Below are 27,267 nucleotides of genomic sequence, written 5' to 3'. Positions count from 1 at the left end.
AACTCCCCTCTCCTCCAATCTAATACCCTAACTCCACTCTCCTCCAATCTAATACACTAACTCCCCTCTCCTCCAATCTAATACCCTAACTCCCCTCTCCTCCAATCTAATACCCTAACTCCCCTCTCCTCCAATCTAATACCCTAACTCCCCTCTCCTCCAATCTAATACCCTAACTCCCCTCTCCTCCAATCTAATACCCTAACTCCCCTCTCCTCCAATCCAATACCCTAACTCCCCTCTCCTCCAATCTAATACCCTAACTCCCCTCTCCTCCAATCCAATACCCTAACTCCCCTCTCCTCCAATCCAATACCCTAACTCCCCTCTCCTCCAATCCAATACCCTAACTCCCCTCTCCTCCAATCCAATACCCTAACTCCCCTCACCTCCAATCTAATACCCTAACTCCCCTCACCTCCAATCTAATACCCTAACTCCCCTCTCCTCCAATCTAATACCCTAACTCCCCTCTCCTCCAATCTAATACCCTAACTCTCCTCCAATCTAATACCCTAACTCCCCTCTCCTCCAATCTAATACCCTAACTCCCCTCTCCTCCAATCTAATACCCTAACTCCCCTCTCCTCCAATCTAATACCCTAACTCCCCTCTCCTCCAATCTAATACCCTAACTCCCCTCTCCTCCAATCTAATACCCTAACTCCCCTCTCCTCCAATCTAATACCCTAACTCCCCTCTCCTCCAATCTAATACCCTAACTCCCCTCTCCTCCAATCTAATACCCTAACTCCCCTCTCCTCCAATCTAACACCCTAACTCCCCTCTCCTCCAATCTAATACCCTAACTCCCCTCTCCTCCAATCTAATACCCTAACTCCCCTCTCCTCCAATCTAACACCCTAACTCCCCTCTCCTCCAATCTAACACCCTAACTCCCCTCTCCTCCAATCTAATACCCTAACTCCCCTCTCCTCCAATCTAATACCCTAACTCCCCTCTCCTCCAATCTAATACCCTAACTCCTCTCTCCTCCAATCTAATACCCTAACTCCCCTCTCCTCCAATCTAATACCCTAACTCCCCTCTCCTCCAATCTAATACCCTAACTCCCCTCTCCTCCAATCTAATACCCTAACTCCCCTCTCCTCCAATCTAATACCCTAACTCCCCTCTCCTCCAATCTAATACCCTAACTCCCCTCTCCTCCAATCTAATACCCTAACTCCCCTCTCCTCCAATCTAATACCCTAACTCCCCTCTCCTCCAATCTAATACCCTAACTCCCCTCTCCTCCAATCTAATACCCTAACTCCCCTCTCCTCCAATCTAATACCCTAACTCCCCTCTCCTCCAATCTAATACCCTAACTCCCCTCTCCTCCAATCTAATACCCTAACTCCCCTCTCCTCCAATCTAATACCCTAACTCCCCTCTCCTCCAATCTAATACCCTAACTCCACTCTCCTCCAATCTAATACACTAACTCCCCTCTCCTCCAATCTAATACCCTAACTCCCCTCTCCTCCAATCTAATACCCTAACTCCCCTCTCCTCCAATCTAATACCCTAACTCCCCTCTCCTCCAATCTAATACCCTAACTCCCCTCTCCTCCAATCCAATACCCTAACTCCCCTCTCCTCCAATCTAATACCCTAACTCCCCTCTCCTCCAATCCAATACCCTAACTCCCTCTCCTCCAATCCAATACCCTAACTCCCCTCTCCTCCAATCCAATACCCTAACTCCCCTCTCCTCCAATCCAATACCCTAACTCCCCTCACCTCCAATCTAATACCCTAACTCCCCTCACCTCCAATCTAATACCCTAACTCCCCCTCTACCTCCAATCTAATACCCTAACTCCCTCTCCTCCAATCCAATACCCTAACTCCCTCTCCTCCAATCTAATACCCTAACTCCCCTCTCCTCCAATCTAATACCCTAACTCCCCTCTCCTCCAATCTAATACCCTAACTCCCCTCTCCTCCAATCTAATACCCTAACTCCCCTCTCCTCCAATCTAATACCCTAACTCCCCTCTCCTCCAATCTAATACCCTAACTCCCCTCTCCTCCAATCTAATACCCTAACTCCCCTCTTCTCCAATCTAATACCCTAACTCCCCTCTCCTCCAATCTAATACCCTAACTCCCCTCTCCTCCAATCTAATACCCTAACTCCCCTCTCCTCCAATCTAATACCCTAACTCCCCTCTCCTCCAATCTAATACCCTAACTCCCCTCTCCTCCAATCTAATACCCTAACTCCCCTCTCCTCCAATCTAATACCCTAACTCCCCTCTTCTCCAATCTAATACCCTAACTCCCCTCTCCTCCAATCTAATACCCTAACTCCCCTCTCCTCCAATCTAATACCCTAACTCCCCTCTCCTCCAATCTAATACCCTAACTCCCCTCTCCTCCAATCTAATACCCTAACTCCCCTCTCCTCCAATCTCCAAAATCTACCATCACACTTACCTGTCTTAAATTTATGCTTCCCCTGAAATCGGTCTCTCTCTTGGCCCCCGCCCAAAATTTAGCAGTGCTGCCTCAGCTGCCTCCAGATCTTCAACGTTGTCTCCACCACCGAATATTTACCATCGGGAGTGGCGCTATTGCCAACGCCCTCAGCCCTGACCCCCTGCACAGACTTTCCTCCATTCTCACCCACCAAGAGTCCCCCCCCCCCCCCCCCCACGCCTTCTCCGTGTTCAGCGGCCAGTAAGATTATAATAGATTATATTATAATCTAGGATTAGGGAGGTGATTCTGCCGTCCTCTCTGCAGAAACACCTCCCTAATCCTAGCAACCTTCCCCCCCGCCTCCTCCAAATACCCCCCCCCCCCCCCCCCCCCCCCCCGGAGAGCAACCAGTCTATTTTTCACGTATGTGTCCTTCACCCTGTGTCCCCTTCTGTCCTCCCTCCATGTCCCAAATGTGGTGTTTATCCTCGCCAAGCTTGAAATGGCGCCTGAGCTAATTCCGCAGCGGCGGGAATGATGTTCAAGTCTCGTGCCGTACCAGTCACAGGAAATGTCCTGGGGTTGGATCTGTCTGTTGCTGGGTCCCATACACAGTTGAAGACCCCCCCCCCATGATAAATTGGTGGATGTCTTGGTCCAGGATCCCAGCTGTTGACGAATTCTGCATTGTCCCAGTTTGGGGCGTATATATTTACCAAGACTACCGGGGCCCCTTCCAAGGTCCCGCTGACCATCGTGCATCACCCCCACCCCTGGATCCATCACTGTGCTCGTCATTGTGAAGGAAACTGTCCTGATTAGTATGCCCCCCCCCCTCGTCTTGCCATTGCATTGGGTGCAATCATCGACCTCACATTTTCAGGGTCTCTCCCTAGCCCATTTTCTTCCCCTTCAGGGAATAGTGGTGGAAGAATTCCCAGGCAGAATGCCAACCAGTTGAACCACGTCATGAACAGTCTTTTCCACGAACAAGTAGTTTTAGAATGGGACCAGAACCCAGAGCTTGAGGAGCAGTGGGTGGACACTCGCTTGGGCCAAGAGCACAGAGACATCTTGTCGCACCATTGCTGTGGCTGAGGTCGGGCGACTATGTAGACTGGGTTTGGCACCTAGGACATGTTAAAAATGTGGGTTTTTTTAAATTTAGCAAATTTAATTTAGCCTTTAGAAACAGGCCCAGAACCAAACGGTTTTCTCCAGTGTTGCTGTGTTGAGTGCGAATCGGCCTGCACTGGGTCTGCGGATTGGACGTTCCTCTATGGTGTGCTGCACAGTTTGCTCCCTCCCACGGGCACATTGGGGGCTGGCACTAATGCCCCATCTGTGGAAGTTGGCCAAGCAGGGGCCGTGGCCGGTCCTGAACCTGTTACGGGTGGAACCACTCTTTCCTTGGAAGGTTGAAACCAGGCAGCTGTTGGGTTGGATTTGAGACCAGGAACTTGCTTGTCACGTCCAGTGATTCTCATTCATTTCTCCGGGTGGAATTTGCATTGAGGTCTGATGTGGGAGGGTTTTTCCTTCTTGATGGGAGACGCACCTTGGGTGGTTTGAATAGATCAACGCGGAATGTGTCTATAATACAAGAAAAATTACCGCATAGCAGAATTAATGGTAACCATTAAAAATAATTGAAGACAATTATATCAATATAATGGACTTCACTTAATGTGACTAAAGTGTTAACCATGAATTATCACAGGAACTCCATAACCCAAGATGAATTTCAATGAAATAATATTAGAATACCAAATTATTATAATCAAAGATAAAAATGATATGAATTGTGCTTAATAATTGCTAATTAATCTAGATGAATAGTAGTTGGAACTTTGCATCAGCACCACTAATTTTAGTTCTGAGTGCTGTCAACTTTATTTCATCTTAATTATGACCCCAGGCTGCAGTTCTAATGTGGGAGGTGCAGATTTTTGGTTGAGGTGTTGAATCTTAACTCGTACCTCTTGCTTAAATCCACCCAAATTATTGTTTGCATAAGTACTGGGCAGAATCTGTGTGAAATAACAAATACAATAAAATCCCAATGATCGGACCTCCGGGGATCTGCCCACAAATTAGTGTTAAGCGGAGCTTTGTGATAGCCGAGGAGGCCCCGTTCCTACATGAATGAGTCTCTGTGTAACTCAACATGTCTACAAACGTGGGCTATGTCAAAAAGAACAGGTTCAAATGCCAAATGAAAACACAGTAAAGCAGCGAATGTGTGAAAAATGCTTTATTCAATTTGTTCACATCTCACAATGGCCTTGCCTTATGAAAGGCTGGAGCTTTACGTTGAGAAATATCAGGATTAGCACCAGAAAATTCCATAATCCTTTCCTGGCATTGCGTGCTGTCTTCCGGCCTGTCGCAGTGCAGCCAGACATGTTTTTGTTGCTTTCGTGCTGTGCCGTGTGAAATCCTGGAACATCTTTACTGCCTTTGTGCTGTCAGCTGCAGGGAAACAGGAAAGTGGGTATTCCCTGGACTCTTCAGAGCCATTGGCCTCCTCGGCTGAAGAATGTACTGCATCTACGATTGCACCTGTCAGAACGGTCCACCTCCCCATGTGCTTCCACGGTTGTCTCTGCTCGAATTTCCAGGTCAGCCTCTCACAAGTCAAAGCAAAGTGTTTCCTCACTGGGTTGGTTGGCCTCACGCTGCCCCTCATCGCTCTTGACATCTTGCGCAGTTGTATCCTGTTTGATCCCAGCCTGCTAGAAGCAGTTGGCAACTGTGGCTTCAGTCACCATTATTCATGCCTTCTTCATCATGAACATGGCCTCCAGAATAGTTGGATTGTACTCCTGCGCCTTGTCGAAATGACCTCAAAAACCTGAGCGATCAGTCCTGGTTTTCAGGTTCCTAATCACCTTTTAACTCATTGGCTGGGGTTTGGTCCGTGGTGTTGGGAGGCAAGAACATCAGCTTGAAGCCTTTTAACTTTCTCACAACTTTAGTTGTATTCACAGCTTTTGCACCCCCTCTCACAGAGGATGGGGTACCCAGATTGAATGTTGGCCTGCCTGGCACTCCATGGTTTCACGCTCTTGTGGGGTCCATCTCTGCTCTGATTGGTTGGTGCGGTCAGAAGGCAAGTTTAGACAAGTTAGGCTAATTTGGAATTCCAGCTTATCGTGGACATCGCTCTATGGGATTTGCTTCTCTGCCAATGGGAATGGTTGACGGCTTTGACATCATTTGAATTTTGTGTCACCCGAGGTTTGACTTGTGGCAACTTCACTGTCATGCAGTTTGGTGCAGTGTGGTGTAATTAACTCTGTGGTACAACAACCTGTACCATAAAGTTACTATTCTGTTTGGTACAAGCAGCCATGCAGTGTAACTAAATGCAGCACGGTAGCATTGTGGATAGCACAATTGCTTCACAGCTCCAGGGTCCCAGGTTCGATTCCAGCTTGGGTCACTGTCTGTGCGGAGTCTGCACATCCTCCCCGTGTGTGCGTGGGTTTTCTCCGGGTGCTCCGGTTTGCTCCCACAGTCCAAAGATGTGCAGGTTAGGTGGATTGGCCATGATAAATTGCCCTTAGTGTCCAAAATTGCCCTTAGTGTTGGGTGGGGTTACTGGGTTATGGGGATAGGGTGGAGGTGTTGACCTTGGGTAGGGTGCTCTTTCCAAGAGCCGGTGCAGGCTCGATGGGCCGAATGGCCTCCTTCTGCACTGTAAATTCTATGAGAATCTATGATAACAAACCCTGTAATATAACTGAAATGTAAACCAAGAACTGGGAAAATATGCAGCAAGTTGGACAACATCAGTGCAGAAAGAAATCAAGCTGAAGTCTATGAAAATGTTAGTGGACCAGGTTTTGGGCAAGAGGCAAGTTTTTATTGCAAGGGGTGTAGAAGTCTTGTCAAGTTATAACTTAATAAGACACTGAGACCTCAAGTCGAGCACTGTACACTTTTGATCTCCTTGATTAAGGAGCAATATACTTGCATTGGAAGCTAAGAGAAACTTTGCTGGGCTGATTTGTGGGATGAAGGTGTTGTTTTATAAGGGAAGGTTGCGTCTATACACATCGGAGCTTAGACAAATGAGAGGTGATCATATTGAAACATATTCCAAAGGGGGCTTGACAGGGTAGATGCTGAGAGGATCTTTCCTCTCGTGGGTGAATCTAGAACCAGGGGCACCGTTTAAAATTAAGGGGGTCTCCTTTTATAAGGCAGCGCTGAGGAGGAATTTCTTCTGTCGGAGGGTTTTTAGTTTTTGAAACTCTCTTGGCCAGCACGCTGTGGAGTCTGGGTCATTCAATGTATTCTGGATTGATAAATCTTTGATCGACAAAGGAGTTCTAGGCAGGAGAGTGGAGTTAAGACCACAATCAGATAAGCCACGGTCTCATAGAATTGCGGAGCAGGCTCGAGAGGCTGAATGGCCTACTTCTGCTCCTATTTCTTATGTTCTTTTAAAAACAAATCCAGTTAGTCTTACTAACTGACTTTTTCCCCAGATCCCAGAGTATTTACCCAATTCCCTTTTGAAAGATGCTGTTAAATTTATATCAACTATCCTATCCTAACTGCATAACAATGGTTTTGCCAAACGTCTTAAACCTGGGCCCCTGGTTATCAAGTCACATGCTATTTGGAATAGCGTCTCTGTATTTATCCTGTTTAAACCCTTAATGATTTTAAGCACATTAAAACACAAATTGCATGGTGTTTGTGGTATTATCATGAATGTAAGAACTGCAAGGGTTAATGAACTGCATAACTCCACTACTAGAGGGAGCTAGATGTACAAGTATATAAGACATTGATGCTAAGCCTTCTGGCAGAGAGGTTGAGGAGAAGGCTAGAGAGCAGACTGAAGGTAAGATAGTGTGAGTGAGAGCAGATCATAGTTAATGTAATAGTTTAGAGATTAGTAGTAGATGATCAACTGATTTATTATCAACTGTGTTATCTAGGAGTACGTGTTGAAGTGTTGAATCCAAATTACTTGTGTTGATAAATTTATAGTTTTGTTCAAGTTAAAGATATTTTGTGGTCTTTGTGAACACTACGCCAACCATCCTGAATTTAGCAACATAAAGAACAGTGTTACCATTCAGTCATAGAGCCATTACCGAAGAAGGCCATTCTCCCATCAAGTTCTTGTTGGCTTTCTGTAGAACAAACTAATAAATCCCCTTCCATTGCTCTATACTCATGATGTTGCAAGTTTATTTCCCACAAGTTTCAGTCCAATTTCCCCACCATCCACATAGACAGCTGGTCCCAGGCCATCGCCACTTGCTGTGTAAAAAGAAAAAAGATTTCCTCAATTTCCCCGCCCACCCATCTCCTGCTCAAAATTTTAAACCTGTGCCCCCTAATCCTCATAACTCCAGCTAATAGGAACAACCTTTCTTTGATTATCTCACCTAAACCTGCCATAATAGGGCAGCACGGTAGCATTGTAGATAGCACAATTGCTTCACAGCTCCAGGGTCCCAGGTTCGATTCTGGCTTGGGTCACTGTCTGTGCGGAGTCTGCACATCCTCCCCGTGTGTGGGTGGGTTTCCTCCTGGGTGCTCCGGTTTCCTCCCACAGTCCAAAGATGTGCAGGTTAGGTGGATTGGCCATGATAAATTGCCCTGAGTGTCCAAAATTGCCCTTAGCGTTGGGTGGGGTTACTGGGTTATGACGATAGGATGAAGGTGTTGACCTTGGGTAGGGTGCTCTTTCATGTCACACACACGCACACAATTTACAGTGCAGAAGGAGGCCATTCGGCCCATCAAGTCTGCACCGGCTTTTGGAAAGAGCACCCTACCCAAGGTCAACATCTCCACCCTATCCCCATAACCCAGTAACTCCACCCAACACTAAGGGCAATTTTGGACACTAAGGGCAATTTATCATGGCCAATCCACCTAACCTGCACATCTTTGGACTGAGGAAGGAAACCGGAGCACCCGGAGGAAACCCACGCACACACAGGGAGGATGTGCAGGTTCCGCGCAGACAGTGACCCAAGCCGGAATCAAACCTGGGACCCTGGAGCTGTGAAGCATTTGTGCTATCCACAATGCTACCGTGCTGCCCACGGTAAGAGCCGGTGCAAACTCGATGGGCTGAATGGCCTCCTTCTGCACTGTAAATTCTATGATAATCTTATACACCTCAACCAAGTCTCCCTGAAGGAAACAACCCCAGCTTCTCGAACCTAACTTTGACTGTGGACACAACCTCATCTTCAAAACAGTGATGAGGAGGAATTTCTTCACAGGCGATTCTGTGGAGCTCTGCCGCAGAAGGCACTGGAGGCCAAATCACTGAGTGTCTTTAAGACCGGGAGGTTCTTGATTAATATGGGGATCGGGGTTATGGGGAGAAGGCAGGAGAATGGTGATGAGAAAAATATCGGCCATCACTGAATGGCGGAGCAGACTCGTTGGGCCGAGTGGCCTAATTCTGCTCCTATGTCTTTATGATCTTAAGGCGCAATACCGTGAAATGGGAGTGACCACAGCTTCAGCGACTGTGTTGACCACAGAGGCTGGGTTTTTTCTGTGTTTGCTTCGGAGAATTGAGTAGGGTTTGGGAGACGGTAAATGCAGCTCCTGCTGTAGCAGTCAGGGTCAAGGCTAACTTGGAAAGGCTTGTGATGCGGCCAATTCCCCTGGCGCTCTGCAGCAGGACCCTCGATGAATCTAAAGCTGCTTTGCCCCAGGAAATTGAATTTTTGACGGGTTTTTTTTAATCAACTGGCCAAGGGTGAATGATGCAGAGGTAGGGCCGTCGGTAAATGGGTCCGTAAAGCTGTCAGACTGTCGTTTAAAAACCCAACTGGTGTCCCATCCTCCTAACCCACTCTGGGCTTATATGTGAATCCAGTGATCACCCAAAGTCATCGACATGTAACCGCACTCTGAATTGGTCTGTCGAAACACTACAAAGAATAATAAAGTAACTGGATGGTAACTTTGCTGCATCGAATTTAGACATCGTATTATCTGACCGTTATCTCATTGCTTCCGCTTGTGGGGGGGATCTAGAACTAGGATCACTACTTAAAAATGAGGGGCGGTCCAGGGCGGCACGGTGGCGCAATGGTTAGCGCTACTGCCTCACGGCGCTGAGGACCCAGGTTCGATCCCGGCCCCGGGTCACTGTCCGTGTGGAGTTTGCACATTCTCCCCGTGTCTCTGTGGGTCTCACCCCCACAACCTGAAGATGTGTAGGGTAGGTGGATTGGCCACGCTAAATTGCCCCCTAATTGGAGGGAAAAAATAATTGTGCATTCTAAATTTATAAAAAAAGGGTTGGTCCTTTTTGGGCAGAGATCAAGAGAAATGTTTTCTCTCAAAATGTTGTGGTCCTCAAAAGGCAATGGAAGCAGAGTCTTTGAATATTTTTAAGGCAGAGCGAGAGAGATTCTTGATTTACAAGGGGGTGAAAGGTTATCGGGGGGGGGGGGGGGGGTCGGCAGCAACGCGAGGTTGAGGTTACGGTCGGATCAGCCACTGTCTTAGTGAATGGTGGGGCAGGCTCGAGGGTCCGTGTGGCCTACTCCTCATTCGTATGTTCACCTGCTTTTTATGGGATCTTGCTGTGGGAAAGACAGGTGCCACATTTGCCTAAAGTTCAAAAAGTGCTTCCCAGAAAGGTGCTATAGAAATGCAAGTCTTTTTGGTCACAATCAAGTGAAGCATTTCCCTATTCAGTCATCGGGGAAGCAAAATATTACCCATGCCCTCCCCAAATAATAAGTAAAATAGGAGATAGTTTATTTCTGATTTGAGTCATTTAATGGACGGCCACTTTGCTGTGTTGAATCCTGCAGCTTTCGCCCAGAATCTTCCAGAAGAGCAGAGGGCAGCGATTAGCGATGAATGCCACAAATCCATTATTCACAGGCTGCAAACCTCAAATGCCGCAGAGTCACTGATGTCGATCATGCACTCGGCTTCCACTGGTTGTCGCTAAAATGCGTGACAGATCAGATTGGAGCGGGAGTGTATAATTAGAAGTGTGTAGTGATCGGCCCCTTATTGACTGGGGTGCTGACGGGAGAAGTGAAATGTGGTCACTCTGATCCATACCTCCAGTCATCTGAGCAGAATAGTTGGTTGAAACTCATGGAGCGGCTTTTGTCCTCCCTTCGCCCCGAGTTTTCTCTCCCCTTTCCTCATGTTAAGTTGTACTTCATTGGCTGAAATGGACATTGAGAGACACCGAGATTGCGAAAGACACTATGCTGGACGGCACGGTAGCACAGTGGTTAGCACTGTTGCTTCCCAGCGCAGGGACCCGGGTTCGATTCCCGGCTTGGGTCACTGTCTGTGCAGAGTCTGTACGTTCTTCCCGTGTCTGCGTGGGTTTCCTCCGGGCGCCCCGGTTTCCTCCCAGAAGTCCTGAAAGACGTGCTTGTTAGGTGAATTGGACATTCTGAATTCTGTGTACCGAACAGGCGCCGGAATGTGGCGACTAGGGGCTTTTCACAGCAACTTCATTGCAGTGTTAATGTAAGCCTACTTGGGACACTAATGACGATTATATAAATAGAAGTTAGTTTTTTCCTTTCTCGTTCTCTTTCTCACTTTTTCTCTCTTGCTCGCTTTCTCTTTCTCACGCTCCCTTTCTCTCTTTCTGTCTCCTTTTTCTATCTCTCTTTCTCTCTCTTTATTCCTCTTTCTACCTCCTCTCACCATCTTTTCTCCTCTTTTTTTTCTCTCTACTCTCTTTCTCACTCTCTCTTTCTTTCTCCGAAAGTCACATTCTGGCTGGGGCGGGATCCACAGCGACTCTGGCCTTGAGCACCGAGGTTACCTGAAGCAGGAAACCAGTAAGTTCCGCAAATTCTACAGAGACCAAGGAGCGAATCTGGGATGTCGCTGGACCGTATGCCTCCGCTCTGCCCTGTTTGATGTAATTTCTCATTGAGCGATCTGGGGAATGTGCTACCTTTTTAATTTTACAGCCAGAATAAGCGACTGACAGACTGAAACACAGTTTCCAGAAAAGCCGATTTAAAACCTGACAGTTCGGCTGTTGCATCGTGCACAGGGAGCGCTTTACAACGTTGAGCTTCTGGTGATGTTGAGGCACATTCCCCGACATGATAGGGAGGCAGTGAGAGGAACTATGGACTGCACTAAGGACATGTCACAAAGCGGGAGAACGTGGTGATGCGCAGGAATATTTCTGTTCTTCGCCGCTCCAGAGTACCCAATTGTACCTGGTCTCTCCAGCGCAAAGTTTAGTGCTTGTACCGTTTGTTTTTTGTACAACTGTGTTGTGAACTGTTTTAATATTCAGAGTACCCTACCCACCCCCCTCCCCGTTCCGTTGGTACTGACGGGAGGGTACCCTGTTTCTCCAACGCAAAATTAGTGTTTGTACCGTTTGACCTTGTATATATTTTTTACTGTTTTAATAAAAAGATATGGCCAATCCACCTAACCTGCACATCTTTGGGTTGTGGGCATGGAGACACGGGGAGAATGTGCAAACTCCACACGGATGGTGACCTGGGACCTCAGCACCGTGAGGCAGCAGTGCTAACCACTGCGCAACCGTGCCACCCTCAACATAACCAAGTGACAAGAAAGAAGCAATGGATTGTGTCTTCCTACCCCTTAATAGGATGGAGGCTGGGGAGGGTCTATTTTGCCAGTGAACAATATGCAGTCTTATCGCAGAATGGTTTCCATTCCATTCCGTTCTCCGATTGTGGGGTGACGTCCCCATGCTGATGTGGGAACAGTGGCATAACATGGCCACCAATTCCCCAATTTGCTGGGGGCGCAGGAAGGTAGCGTAGAGCACCCAGCTCTAGCTGCCGATACGGCCTGGAGAATTTGCCGGGTCCGTGGCTGCCCATGCGCCCTGCGGCAGCCTGCAGCGGCTGCGCCGTGAAACATGGCGGCGACTGCTCACAGACCCGGCCGCAAAATAGTTTCCCCCCCCCCCCCCCACACTTCGGCTGGCTCGCGTGCCCCGGACCACACCCCCACAGTGCCCCCAGCCCTGATGAAGTCCCCCCTGCCCGCGGATCGGCCCCTCCCCCGACTGTGGCGGCGCTAGTCCGAGTCCACCCCGCCCGGCTGAGTTACCGATGGACGAGACCGCATGTGTCTGCCAGTCGGGGAGCGGAGCATCGGGGGGGGGGGGGGGGGGGGGGCTCTGGCAATGTCCTGAGGCCGTCGATACGCGGCGCGGCGTACTCGGAGATTTGGTCAGGAACACGGATTCTTGGAACGATCACCGAACGCGATTCCGGCATCAAACCCCACTCCAGAGCGTAAAACTCTGCTAACAGTTCCCGCACAGCACTGAGGGAGTGCTGCACAGTCGGAGGTACCAATGTTGGGTCGAGATGTTAAACAGAGGGCCTATCCGCTCTCTCACACAGCTGTTGAAGCAGAGGGTTTCATTTATGTTGCCCAGGCTGATATTTTTCTTGACTGGAACAGACTTTCTGACCACTATCGCTTTGCACTTTCTGGGATCTTGCTGTACACTAATTGGCTGTTAGATTTTCCCACGTTACAACAACAGTGTATATTTATATAGCGCCTTTAAGATAGCGAAATGGCCCAAGGTATTTAATAGGGGCATTACAAGGCAAAATTAGAGACTAAACCATATAAAGTGATATTCGGTCAGATGGCTCAAAACTTGATCCATCATCCCTCTTAAATCTCCTCTTAATCTTCTCTTCTCCAAGATGATTAACCCTGGTCTCTCCAATCTCTCCACATTGACTGAAGTTGGATAAAAATTGCTTAAACCCTCCACATAACTAAAATTGAAAAAAATTATATAATCTTGGCATCTTTGATCCAGAACAGAGGATCAGGATCAATCCTGGGATACTATGGGAATTGTACATGCCCTTGGAAATTTATGAAAAGAACAAGTGTATTTTTAATCACTTCCATGCTCATGACATCTCCAGCACAAAGCCACTTTTCTGAATTGCAGACAAATAAGACAAGCTGTTTAATTTAACACCCCGGGCAACATGCCTCTTCCAGTTAGTCACTTTTAGATATTAGAAGAGACAGATGATGGGATCTGGCGCACGCCGCCCGCATTATAATGCAGTCATTCAGACAGTCCATATTCGCCTGAGTTTTGTCACACGCGGCCTTCGAAGAGCAAATGATTTCTCCCACCCCTCACCTCATTGCAACACTCATTTTCATCAGGTGACCTTTTTAAAAATTTGTTTATGGGATGTGGGCGTCGCTGGCCAGGCCAACACTTATTGGCCATCCTTGAGGGCATTTAAGAGTCAACAACATTGCTGTGGGTCTGGAGTCACAAGTAGGCCAGACCAGGTAATGTCCCTAAAGGAGATTAGTGAACCAGATGGGTCTTCCCGACTATGGCTTGTGGTCATCATTAGACTTTTGATTCCATATTTTTTAATTGAATTCAAATTTCACCATCTGCCGTGGTGGGATTTGAAACCTGGTCCAAGAGCATTAGTCTGGGTCTCTGCATTACTAGTCCAACGACAGTGCCACTTCACCACTGCCTCCCCCTAACCTAACTTGAATCTCCCACCTGGTCAAACTGCCTTTTTTTCACCACCTATATATTTTTCAGTAAGAAGTCTTACAACACCAGGTTAAAGTCCAACAGGTTTGTTTCAAACACGAGCTTTCGGAGCACGGCTCCTTCTTCAGGTGAATCCTGAATATATATTTTTCATATATATATTTTATTTGAAAATATATATTTTTCATAACTAGTAAACTACCCCGTTTAAAGAGAACGAGGGGAAAAAAGGTACTTTTTTTTCATGCCCCTATGATTTTTCTTCTTATGTTTTTTTTCTCTCACAGTCATTGTGGGTGACTTTCTTCATTGTGCGAGCAGGAAAGTCTTGGCAAATGGTTCCACCATCAGGAGACCCCAAAGTTGTTCAGTGTCCAAGCCCTTTCTCCAGTGTTCCCAAACCTCCCACTTTGGGTAACTGAGGCGAGAAACGGTCCTTGTAGCTGCATGCTCGTGCATGCGCAGTAGCTCAGGTAGTCATACATCAACCAAACTGCATTGCCTGACTTCTGCATATTACGTCCCGCTATTTACTTCATTGCAGAATGTAAAGATAGTTACACTACAGACCCAAATTGGAGAGAGGGGCTGATACGCAGAGAGAGAGAGAAAGAGGGAAAAGAAAGAAAGAAAGAAAAAGGAAACCGTATTTTCATTTGTTTCTTTTCGATTGGGAGATTACACATGTCACTGTGTTACATCAAAAAGGGTTAAGAGCAAAATCAAATAATTATAGACCAGTTAGCCTAACATCTTTTGTCAGGAAATTGCCAGAATCTATTGTTAAGGACAGTGTGACTGAACACCATGAACGTTTGGGCTATTGCCTCCGGTCACACAGCGCTCATTTTAAAAATTCTTATCCTTGTCTTCAAATCACTCCAAGGCCTCATCCCTCACCATCTCCAACCTACAATTCTCTGAGATTTCTGTGCTTCTCCAATCCTGGCTTTTTAAAAAAAATTTAGAGTACCCAATTATTTTTTCCAATTAAGGGGCAATTTAGCTTGGCCAATCCACCTATCCTGCACATCTCTTGGGTTGTGGGGGTGAAACCCCCGCAGACACGGGGAGAATGTGCAAACTCCTCACAGACAGTGACCCAGGGCCGGGATTCGAACCCGGGTCCTCAACGCCGTAGGCAGCAATGCTAACCACTGTGCCACCGTGCTGCCCCCAATCCTGGCTTTTTGCACATCCCCTATATTAATTACTCCACCACTGGCAACCACACTTTCAGCTGCCTGGTCCCAAGGCTCTGAAATCTCCCCCGTAGACTTTTCCGCTTAAAGATTTAAGAATGTTCCTTCAGACCTATCTCTTTGACCAAGCTTTTGATCTATGGGCCTCACGGTAGCATGGTGGTTAGCATCAATGCTTCACAGCTCCAGGGTCCCAGGTTCGATTCCCGGCTGGGTCACTGTCTGTGTGGAGTCTGCACGTCCTCCCCGTGTGTGCGTGGGTTTCCTCCGGGTGCTCCGGTTTCCTCCCACAGTCCAAAGGTGTGCGGGTTAGGTGGATTGGCCATGCTAAATTGCCCGTAGTGTAAGGTTAATGGGGGGATTGTTGGGTTACGTGAGTTTAAGTAGGGTGATCATTGCTCGGCACAACATCGAGGGCCGAAGGGCCTGTTCTGTGCTGTACTGTTCTATGTTCTATGTTGCCTAACATACAATGCTCGGTTTCAAATTGTGTGTGATAAATCACTCCTGCAAAAACTAAGGCACCACAGTCCCCGATCACCACAGGCTGCTTTCCCCTTTGAGGGGGAGAGCTGGCTGGTGGTGATTTAACCGGAGGATCACCACACCTCGGGCGGGGGGCGAGGTTGAGAAGGCGGGGCCATCATGAGTAACCTCAGCCGGCACGGGGATTGAACCCGCTCCACATCACAAACCAGCCGTCCAGCCAACTGAGCTAAAGCCTCAACACAACGATATGTATCATCTCGGGTACCTTCTAGTCAACTCAGCTCCTAGTCCCAAGCAACATCCCCCCCCACCCCCCTCCCCACATAAGGAGGAGGATTGCAACAAGAAATCTCCTGGAGAAGATCGACATCGCTCAAACCTGCCGTTGCACAAGGGCCTTGACAGTCCACTGTTTGTTTCCCATCGCGCCAGCCTGTATGTCTGAGATCACCTTGCTAAGGACTAACAGTAGAGGCCCTGTGGCAGCAGGAATGGCACCAACACATCCACCATTAAAAAAAAACCACTTCCTCATCACAGGCCCCACAGCCCACCCACTCGGCTTTACCCAATATTGGGCACTCCTCAACCATTTCCGCACTGACCAAGGCCTTGGTGCAGCAAATCGGCTGGGGTCTTACAGTGAACCCAGACTGCAGCTGTGATTGCTCCCCAATCAATGGACGTGATTTAACAGGAGAAAAACAGAGACCCGCTTTGGGCGCCTTTAGCGAGTTATTTCTCGGTGCCTGCAGCACTGAGCACGATCCCCCTGTTAAACGGGGCTCCTTTTTCCAGGCCTCGCCGCAGACGCACTTATTTCCTGCACTGACCAGCTGAGCTCAGCAGTGAAGGAAGAGATTGGGGTGCATTTTTAAACGCCGCCCTGATCTCTCAACCCTCCAGCACGGCCTCCAGACTCCCCCAAACTTACCGATTGGGAGGGGTGGGGGGCCTCGAGGTCCCCTCACCCCACCTCATAAAGACAGGGCACCCAAGTGTCCGATCCCTGGCACGGTAACCTGGCACCCAGGCACCACCAGCCTAGCACCATTGGCAGTGCCCATGCCAGTTCCACCTAGGCACCCTGGCAGTGGTAAGGTGCCACGCTGGCAGTGCCAAAATGCCCAGATGGCATCAGGAGTGCCAGGGTACCACCCTGCCCAGAGTCCGACCACCCAGAGGCCTCCGATTGCCTGGGAATTCCCCCCCCACACCCCCCCCCAAGTGCTGTTACACCTGGTTCATGTTTGTGCAAACCAGTGCTAAACAGCGCCATGGTGATGTCTCCCAGATGGTATCAGGTGGCTTTTGATCCCGGTCTCTCGCGAGATTTAACGGCCTTGTGTCACCGAGTCGGGCCAGATGAGGCCGCACGATTGCACCCAATGACTCACTGAAAACCGCCCCTGACAAATTCAGCGGAGGACTCCGAGAACTCCATTTAGCCACTTTGGAAGTTATTGCCTGACTTGGGTGATCACTGCACACACTTTAAAAAAGAAACCCTGAAATCTCTGTATAAATGCTGTTGCTAAAGAGTTAAACCTGCAATACTGAGGGAGGCTGACCGGGAATTTGGGAGAAAGATGTCGGGGCAAGTCCAGTACATTCACCAAAGGAAAATGTTGAGGATGATGTGATTCTGTTTTTCTTTCAATCCTTCTCAAATGCTCAGTGACTTGGGGGGCGCGGAGGAGAAACAGTCTGTGCCGACCACAAAGAGGCCAGTCTTTCATTGTTCGATCCAGTACAACAGCACTTCAGTGCTGCCAGTCCCAGACAACTGTGATGCCAGGGATTAGGATGAGAATCTTAGCCTGGTCTAAGCAAAGACTTAATCCACAGGCCACTGTTGGCGCTGAGGTAAACTATTGACAACCCCCCCCCCACCAGCGAACTTGAGTAACCTTTCATTTGACTGCCCGCTGTTTGTTTTTACAGGAATGCATCTGCCCAATTCAAATACTTTCGACAGTGTACTTAATCAAAGGTTTACCTAGTTGTCTTTTAGTAGCGTGAAATACAAAGGGCAAACACAAGTACAAGTTCAACAATCTTTATTAAACAAAGTATTTTTTTCATAAATTTAGAGAACCTAGTTATTTTTTTTCCATTAAGGGGCAATTTAGCGTGGCCAATCCATCTGCCCTGCACATCTTTGGGTTGTGGGGGCGAAACCCTCGCAGACACGGGGAGAATGTGCAAACTCCACACGGACAGTGACCCGGGGCCGGGATCGAACCCGGGTCCTCACGCCTTAGGCAGCAGTGCTAACCACTGTGCCACCGTGCCGCCCAATTTATTAAACAATGTCAACCTGACAATTAACCCAAATATATAAACAGGAAACACCCGAGCTTCAGTTATACTACCCGCAAAGGTGGTCTGGTTGAAGGGTGGGTCCGATTCTTGAGCTCCTCTGGCCCATCGTCACCAAGGTGAATCTCGCTGGCAACTTCCTCCTTCCTTCCTGGTGGTCAGTTCTTCAGATGGCCACGGTCACCTCCCACGTCGGGTCTTCGCTCCCGATGTGCCCCAATTGTCTATTTTTATCTCCTTTTCCTTTGCGCCTTTTGCCACTTTCCCTGGCCTCTTGCCAATGAGGCCTCGGGAGGGGGTCCCAGCACCCAATGGTCCGGTTGATGACCTACTGACAGGACAATTCGGCCTGCCCCAGGTGTCCATTTTCGATAGTGTGGCCTGCACGTACACTTGGCCAAATAAGGTTACGGCGGGAACTCTGGGTACCTAGACTCAATCTAGGCTGCGGACACTACACCGTTGCTTATCATTAGGGTGCGAGGATCTCTTGATGGACGATTGCCAGGGCAGGTCCAGACGTACCCAGGCAGCAAGTCTAAGCTCTGTATATTCAAACTTGGCCAAGTCCAAATTCCCAGCAGGCCATTTGTTGGAGCTGACTGTAGTTTAATTTGAAGTGTCCAATTCATTAATTTAGGATATCCAATTTTATTCGGGCTCAGAACTTGGCCCGATTGGTCACCATAATAGGAACTGAGGTGGACCATTCAGCCCCTCGAGTCTGTTCCACTACTCGATGAGATCATGGCTGATCTGCGACATAACTCCATACACCCGCCTTTACATCAGGGCAGCACGGTAGCACAAGTGGCTAGCACTGTGGCTTCACAGCTCCAGGGTCCCAGGTTTGATTCCCCACTGGGTCACAGTCTGTGCGGAGTCTGCACGTTCTCCCGTGTCTCCGGTTTCCTCCCACAGTCCAAAGACGTGAAGGTTAGCTGGATTGGCCATGATAAATTGCCCATAGTGACCAAAAAGGTTAGGAGGGGTTATTGGGTTACGGGGATAGGGTGGAAGTGAAGGCTTCGGGGATAGGGTGGAAGTGAGGGCTTAAGTAGGTCGGTGCAGACTCGATGGGCCGAATGACCTCCTTCTGCACTGTATGTTCTATGTTCTATCCCATAATTTGTTTGGTTACCAAAAATCGATCAACCTCAGTTTGAAATGTTATATTTGCCGTTTGTGGAGAGAGTTCCAAACTTCCTTCCCCCTTTAGTCTGTAGAAGTGATTCCTAACTTTCCTCCTGAAGTCTGGCTCTTATTCTTCGATGATGTTTTCTCGGCCTGGATTCCCCAACCAGCAGAAATAGTTTTTCTCTATCCACCGTCATTAATGTGTTGAAAACATCGATCAAATCATCACTTCACCCTCAAACATCAGAGAATTTAATCCTGGTTTGCATAATCTCTCTCGTAATTTAATCCTTGGAGTCCTAGATTCATTCTGGTAAATTTACACTGTACTCCCTGTTACAGACACCTAGTCAGCCCGCAACAATGTCTAAGACACTGAACCAGGCACGGAAAGTATGCAGAAAGATTGATTCGTTCTGGGAACGATAATATATGAAATAGCGCTTAGTTGTTTTATAAACAAGCCTTTATTAAAACAAAAGAAAACAAACAATATTTTAAACTTTTAAGTTCACAGTTCTAACACTAACAGATTACAAGCAGTCTCTTAACCTTAACGCAATCAGTTTGTATTAAACATTGCTCTAAATAACACACAGCTCTCTTTCCACTTACATAGGCAGGCAAAGATGATTCTCATATTTAAGAAGCAATTCTCTGCTGTAAATCAGGTTCCTTTAGAACTCTTTTTGAAAGTCTATAATAGAACAAAGAACAAAGAAAAATTACAGCACAGGAACAGTCCCTTCGGCCCTCCACGTCTGTGCCGATCCAGATCCTCTATCTAAAACTGTCGCAAAGAATCTGGAACAGCTTCCTTCATGACCTCTCTGGGTGATCTCTACAGCCTTCTTTTTAGAGCAGATTTCATGACCTTTCTCATGGTGACTCACGTCCTTCTCTCTCTCTCTCTCTCGCTCTCTCTCTCTCTCTAAGCTTCGCCCAGCCCTTCAAGCAAAGGTCCTCCTCTGAAATGTCCAGACTTTAACCAACTGTAATTGGACTTTGATTGCCCATTTCCCTTTGCTCAGGGTTATGCCATTCATATGCACCTACCTTCCATTGATGGACAAATGGATGAGCCGACTCTGTATAGGATAATTGCTGGTCAGGCAGGAATGTTCCGAAAGGCAATGGATCTCGGGTGAATCACCTTATGCACTCCCTAACAAGTTTAGATCTGAATGTGATTCAGCCAGGTGTGGCCAGATCCCTAACAGTATTTTCCTTCGGTCTGTTTAACTCTTAAATTGCCTGCTATTTTTTGGACTCCCTTTTCTGCCCATCACTGAACTATTAATACCTTTGAAATGTTATGTTCTTATCTACACTACTTCCAAAGTCGCCTATCTATGTGCCATCAGCAAATTTTAATGCGTGAAATTCCACCCATCGTCTAATTTTTAAAATTCCATCCTTAAAGTCGCCAAGCCAATGCACAGAGTGACAGGGTAAACCCTTAATCCATCTCATTGTTTTCTCCAAAAAAAAAACAATTCACGTTAGAACATAGAACATAGAACAGTACAGCACAGAACAGGCCCTTCGGCCCTCGATGTTGTGCCGAGCAATGATCACCCTACTCAAACCCACGTATCCACCCTATACCCGTAACCCAACAATCCCCCCATTAACCTTACTTTTTTAGGACACTACGGGCAATTTAGCATGGCCAATCCACCTAACCCGCACATCTTTGGACTGTGGGAGGAAACCGGAGCACCCGGAGGAAACCCACGCACACACGGGGAGGACGTGCAGACTCCGCACAGACAGTGACCCAGCCGGGAACCGAACCTGGGACCCTGGAGCTGTGAAGCATTTATGCTAACCACCATGCTACCGTGCTGCCCCTTGAAGCTCATTCACGGTCTCCACAGCAGACCATGCAGACTAGAGAAGGCAATTCTCGGGCTTGATCTTGGCCACAAGGCCGAGAAACAATATCATCTAATTTTTTGATCAACACCAGTGGATCCCCAGCACACATCCTTGTGAGACTTGGGGAATCTTGGCAAAGACCAACAGTTTGTAGACACCATGGAAAAGAGTATGAGGGTAGATGAGACTAACCAGGAGGTATACTCCCATGATGCTGTCCACCGTGCTCTTTTACTCCTCCCTTATTCTCAATGCTTTGGAATCAACAAGCCAGTGAAAGTAATTCTGACTTTGAAGACACTGGACATTTGGATTTTGATGTCAATGTAATTGAAACCTGGAGAGATGCCTGGAACGGATATCACCCAAAGTCAATGTTCTCTTGGATATAATCAACTCAACAGATTTTATTTCATTTTTAAAAAAAATACACTTCTTCACTCAAAGTCTTGTCTACCATTGAGAGCTGTGGATGCTCAATTGCTGAGCATATTTAAGACAGACTTGATAAGAGCTTTGGTTTTTAAGGCATATGGGTACTTTGCAGGAAGGTGGAGTTGAGGTGGACGATCAGCAGGATTTTGTTAAATTGAGGGACGGGCTTGAAGAGCCAAATAGCCAACCCCAGCTCCTAACTCTTACATTCTTAACTGCATTCTGTCCTATTTATGAGATTGGAAGGCAGTAGCTGATTTCCTGTTTGTTTTTTCTTTATAAATTTAAAGTGCCCAATTGATTTTTTCCAATTAAGGGACAATTTAGCGTGGCCAATCCACCCACCCTGCACATCTTTGGGTTGTTGGGGCGAAACCCACGCAAACACAGGGAGAATGTGCAAACTCCACACAGACAGTGACCCAGAGCCGGGATCGAACCTGGGACCTCGGCACCGTGAGACAGCAGGGCTAACCCACTGCGCCACCGTGCTGCCCCTCCTGTTTGTTTGTTGGCGGTTACGGTAGCACAAGTGGATAGCACTGTGGCTTCACAGTGCCAGGGTCCCAGGTTCGATTCCCCGCTGGGTCACTGTCCGCGTGGGGTCTGCACGTTCTCCACGTGTCTGCGTGGGTTTCCTCCGGGTGCTCCGGTTTCCTCCCACAGTCCAAAGACGTGCAGGTTAGCCATGATAAATTGCCCTTAGTGACCACAAAGGTGAGTAGGGGTGTTTGAATTTAGAATTTAGAACAGTACAGCACAGAACAGGCCCTTCGGCCCTCAATGTTGTGCCGAGCAATGATCACCCTACTCAAACTCACGTATCCACCCTATACCAGTAACCCAACAACTCCCCCTTAACCTTACTTTTTAGGACACTACGGGCAATTTAGCATGGCCAATCCACCTAACCCGCACATCTTTGGACTGTGGGAGGAAACCGGAGCACCAGGAGGAAACCCACGCACACACGGGGAGGACGTGCAGACTCCGCACAGACAGTGACCCAGCCGGGAACCGAACCTGGGACCCTGGAGCTGTGAAGCATTGATGCTAACCACCATGCTACCATGCTGCCCTGGGTACGGGGATAGGGTGGAAGTGAGGACTTAAGTGGGTCGGTGCAGACTCAATGGGCCGAATGGTCTCCTTCTGCACTGTATGTTTGATGTTACTCCATGGCCTGAGCTCAGTTTAACTGGAGCATGGCCTATCCCATTAAGGGCCCTGCTTAGCTACTCCCCACCGGCTCAGTGAGGGGCTAATTGCTGTAAATTTCTCTAGATTGGCAGCTGTGTGCCTTCTCCAGGTTATCTGAATTTCAGAAGACCTGGAGAAGGGAGTTGGATTCTTGTTGGCTTTATTGATGTTTGGTACAAATTGTGAATTAACTGTGATGTATTTGAAATTAAAATATATATGTATATGTTATATAAGAATGCTTATGTTTTGAAACACAGCAGGGAGTTCTTGAGCTCACAGCTCAAACTATTGCTCAATGTCAGTCAGAACAAAGGAAAGTACAGCACAGGAACAGGCCCTTCGGCCCTCCAAGCCTGTGCCGACCATGCTGCCCGTCTAAACTAAAATCTTCTGCACTTCTGGGGTCCGTATACCTCTATTCCCATCCTATTCATGTATTTGTCAAGATGCCCCCTAAACGTCACTTAAAAGTCAAAAGAACAATACAGCACAGGAACAGGCCCTTTGGCCCTCCAAGCCTCTACTAGTCATGATACCAACCATGGCCAAAACCCTCAGCACTGCCTAGTGTCGTATCCCTCTATACCGATCCTATCCCTGCTTTGGAAAGGGTTCAGAGGAGATTTACTAGGATGTTGCCTGGTATGGAGGGGAGGTCTTACGAGGAAAGTCTCAGGGAATTGAGGTTGTTTTTGTTAGAGAGGAGAAGGCTGAGAGGTGACTTAATAGAGACATATAAGATAGTCAGAGGGTTAGATAGGGTGGACAGTGAGAGTCTTTTTCCTCGGATGGTGATGACCAACACGAGGGGACATAGCTTTAAATTGAGGGGTGGTAGATATAGGACAGATGTCAGAGGCAGTTTCTTTACTCAGAGAGTAATAGGAGTGGGGAACGCCCCGCCTGCAACAGTAGTAGACTCGCCAAATTTAAGGGCATTTAAGTGGTCACTGGATAGGCATATGGATGAAAATGGAATAGTGTAGGTCAGATAGGCTTCAGATGGTTTCACGGGTCGGTGCAACATCGAGGGCTGAAGGGCCCGTACTGCGCTGTAATGTTCTATGTTCTATCCATGTATTTGTCAAGATGCCTTTTGCACTCCATTAATGTATCTGCTTCCACAACCTGGAATATACTTCGGATGAACTAAATCTTGAGTCTGACATATCTTAGGAATGGGCGCAAGACACCAGGCAAAGTGTGACACTGCCCCTTTCAATTACCCATGAGTAGTGTTGCACTGTGCTTTTAATTATCCCCATGAAAAGGGAAGCAATGCCACTTCATTTAGCTCTGAGAACTGTGGGACTGTCCCTTTAATTACCCATGAGAGAAGGCAAATCAAGGTGCGGCCAAGGTAACTCTTTATGGGTCCTTCTGTTTTACACTTTGAATCTTCCACTTTGTCACATTTTTATCCGAGCCCTGTTTCTGTGGATTAAAGTTGGCCATTTGAGGATTGATTTGAGGAAGCAGTCGGTGAAGGCTCCTCCCAGCAGCTGCGTTGCAGAGAAGATGCTTGTTGGCACCATACCTTGTGCCCTCTCTATGCGATTCTCAACCACTCACAGTGTTACTCATGCGCAGGCAAACAAAACGGGTTGGCATATTGAATTGACCTTTCAGCGTGCCCATGTCGTAGGATTCTACCCACACACTGCAGTTCCACAACCTTCTTCGAAAAAAATAATATTTTTTGTTCTTCAGGTTTTGCATTGTCAATTTGATATCAGCTGAGTGGGTGGCACTCTCGTCTCTGAGTCAGCAGAGTGTGGGTTCACATCCCACTGCAAAATCTTCGACACAAGAATCTTGTCTGACACTCACAGCGGAGTGCTGCCCTGTCGGAGGTACTCATAGAATTTATCATAGAATTTACAGTGCAGAAGGAGGCCATTCGGCCCATCGAGTCTGCACCGGCTCTTGGAAAGAGCACCCTACCCAAGGTCCACATCTCCACCCTATCCCCATAACCCAGTAAACCCCACCCAACACTAAGGGCAATTTTGGACACTAAGGGGCAATTTATCATGGCCAATCCACCTAACCTGCACATGTTTGGACTGTGGGAGGAAACCGGAGCACCCGGAGTAAACCCACGCACACATGGGGAGGATGTGCAGACTCCACACAGGCAGTGACCCACGCTGGAATCGAACCTGGGACTCTGGAGCTGTGAAGCAAATGTGCTATCCACAATGCTACCGTACTGCCTTTTTGAAGCCCTGTCCATCCCCCTCGGAGGAAATGTATACGATCATAGGACACTATTTGAAGAAGAGGACGGGGGAGTTTCTCCAACGTTTATCCTTCAAACAACGGCACTGAAAGGTATCTGGGCATTATTACATTGCTGTTTGTGGGAGCTTGCTGTGCTCAAATGGCTGCTGCATTTCCTATATCGCAACAGCGACTATGCTTCAAAAAGTTGCACTTTGGATGCAGCTGTCCCCCGGTTGTGAGAGGCGCTATATAAATGCAAGTTCGTCCTTTCTCCCCCTTCTGCTCCAAAAGTTGTCTTGATGTTTGGTTCCAAGGCTGCAGAAGCTAAATTGTAACTTGCTCTTCGGTGCGTCAGTCCAGCTGATGGTTCAGCGGGGGATTCCATCCCGGGAAACAACGGGCACATTGCTCACGGAATTCCCATCCAATTCCACCGCAGCTGAGCCCAACTTTCCTGGTGGAGTGCTGAGGTCGGTGCTCTCTCTTCAGAGGTACAGCTTTTTGGATGAGATGCCCCCCCCCGGGGCCCCCGTCTGTCTCCTCGGGTGAGATGTACAAGATCCTGGGGGCCATTCTCCAAAATGGAGACTAAGTGTTTGCGCCGTCGTGAACGCAGTCACGTTTCACGACAGCACGAAATGGGCACGGGGACGATCGATTCTTCCCCCCCACAGGGGGCCAGCACGGCGCTGGAGCGGTTCACGCTACTCCAGAGCCTTTGGCTTTGATCTTTGGGTCCTCGCTGTCCACGGGGATAAAGCCAGAGGACTGGAGAGTGGCGAATGTTGTTCCTCTGTTCAAGAAAGGGAATAGGAATGACCCTGGTAATTATAGGCCGGTTAGTCTTACTTCGGTGGTCAGTAAGCTAATGGAAAAGGTCCTGAAGGATAGGATTTATGACCATTCGGAAAGATGCAGCTTAATCGGGGATAGTCAACACGGGTAAGTCTTGCCTCACAAATTTGATTGAATCTTTGAGGAGGTAACTACGTAGATGAAGGTAGAGCAGTTGGTGTCGTATACATGGAGTTTAGTAAGGCGTTTGATAAGGTTTCCCATGGTCGGCTCATGAAGAAAGTAAGGAGGTGTGGGATAGAAGGAAATTTGGCCAATTGGATAAGTTTTTAAAAAAATAAAATTTAGATTACCCAATTATTTTTTCCAATTAAGGGGCAATTTAGCGTGGCCAATCCACCTACTCTACACATTTTTGGATTGTGGGGGCGAAACCCACGCAGACACGGGGAGAATATGCAAACTCCACACGGACAGTGACCCAGAGCCGGGATCGAACCTGGGACCTCAGCGCCGTGAGGCGGTTGTGCTAACCACTAGGCCACCGTGCTGCCCGGCCAATTGGATAAGTAAGTGGCTATCACATAGAAGACAGAGGGTGGTGGTGGATGGAAAATTTTCAGACTGGAGACCAGTTACCAGCGGTGTACCACAGGGATCAGTGCTGGGTCCTCTGCTATTTGTGATTTTTATCAATGACTTGGAGGAGGGGGCTGAAGGGTGGGTCAGTAAATTTGCTGATGACACCAAGATTGGTGGAGTAGTGGATGAGGTGGAGGGCTGTTGTAGGCTGCAAAGGGACATTGATAGGATGCAGAGCTGGGCCGAAAAATGGCAGATGGAGTTTAACCCTGATAAGTGCGAGGTGATTCATTTTGGTAGAAAAAATTTGAATGCAGATTACAGGGTCAACGGCAGGGTTCTGAGGAATGTGGAGGAACAGAGAGATCTTGGGGTTCATGTCCACAGATCTCTGAAGGTTGCCACTCAAGTGGATAGAGCCGTGAAGCAGGCTTCTCATGTGTTAGCATTTATTAACAGGGGCTTGAGCCGCGGGGTTATGCTGCAACTATACATGACCCTGGTGTGACCACATTTGGAGTATTGTGTGCAGTTCTGGTCACCTCATTATAGGAAGGATGTGGAAGCATTGGAAAGGCTGCACAGGAGATTTACCAGGATTCTGCCTGGTTTGCAGGATAGGTCTTATGAGGAAAGGTTGAGGGAGTTAGGGCTTTTCTCTTTGGAGCGGAGGAGGATGAGAGGCGACTTAATAGAGGTTTATAAGATGATGAGGGGGATAGATAGAGTGGACGTTCAGAGACTATTTCTTTGGGTGTATGTAGCTGTTACAAGGGGGCATAACTATAAGGTTCGGGGTGGGAGATATAGGAGGGATATCCGAGGTAGGTTCTTTACTCAGAGAGTGATTAGTGGAATGGACTGCCTGCTGTGATAGTGGAGTCAGACACTTTAGGAACTTCCAAGCGGTTATTGGATAGGCACATGGAGCACACCAGAATGACAGGGAGTGGGATAGCTTGATCTTGGTTTCGGACAATGCTCAGCACAACATCGAGGGCCGAAGGGCCTGTTCTGTGTTGT

General features: G+C 47.9%; 1 protein-coding gene across 2 annotated transcripts in view; it reads left to right on the top strand.

The window, feature by feature from the left end:
- podxl2 (podocalyxin-like 2) overlaps positions 1–27,267 on the top strand; it is a 70,205-nt gene that overhangs the window by 7,816 nt on the left and 35,122 nt on the right. The window lies entirely within an intron of this gene.

Source organism: Scyliorhinus canicula, chromosome 11, assembly GCF_902713615.1.
Source record: "Scyliorhinus canicula chromosome 11, sScyCan1.1, whole genome shotgun sequence".
Classification (NCBI taxonomy): Eukaryota; Metazoa; Chordata; class Chondrichthyes; order Carcharhiniformes; family Scyliorhinidae; genus Scyliorhinus; species Scyliorhinus canicula.
This window is presented reverse-complemented; position numbering and strand designations above follow the sequence as displayed.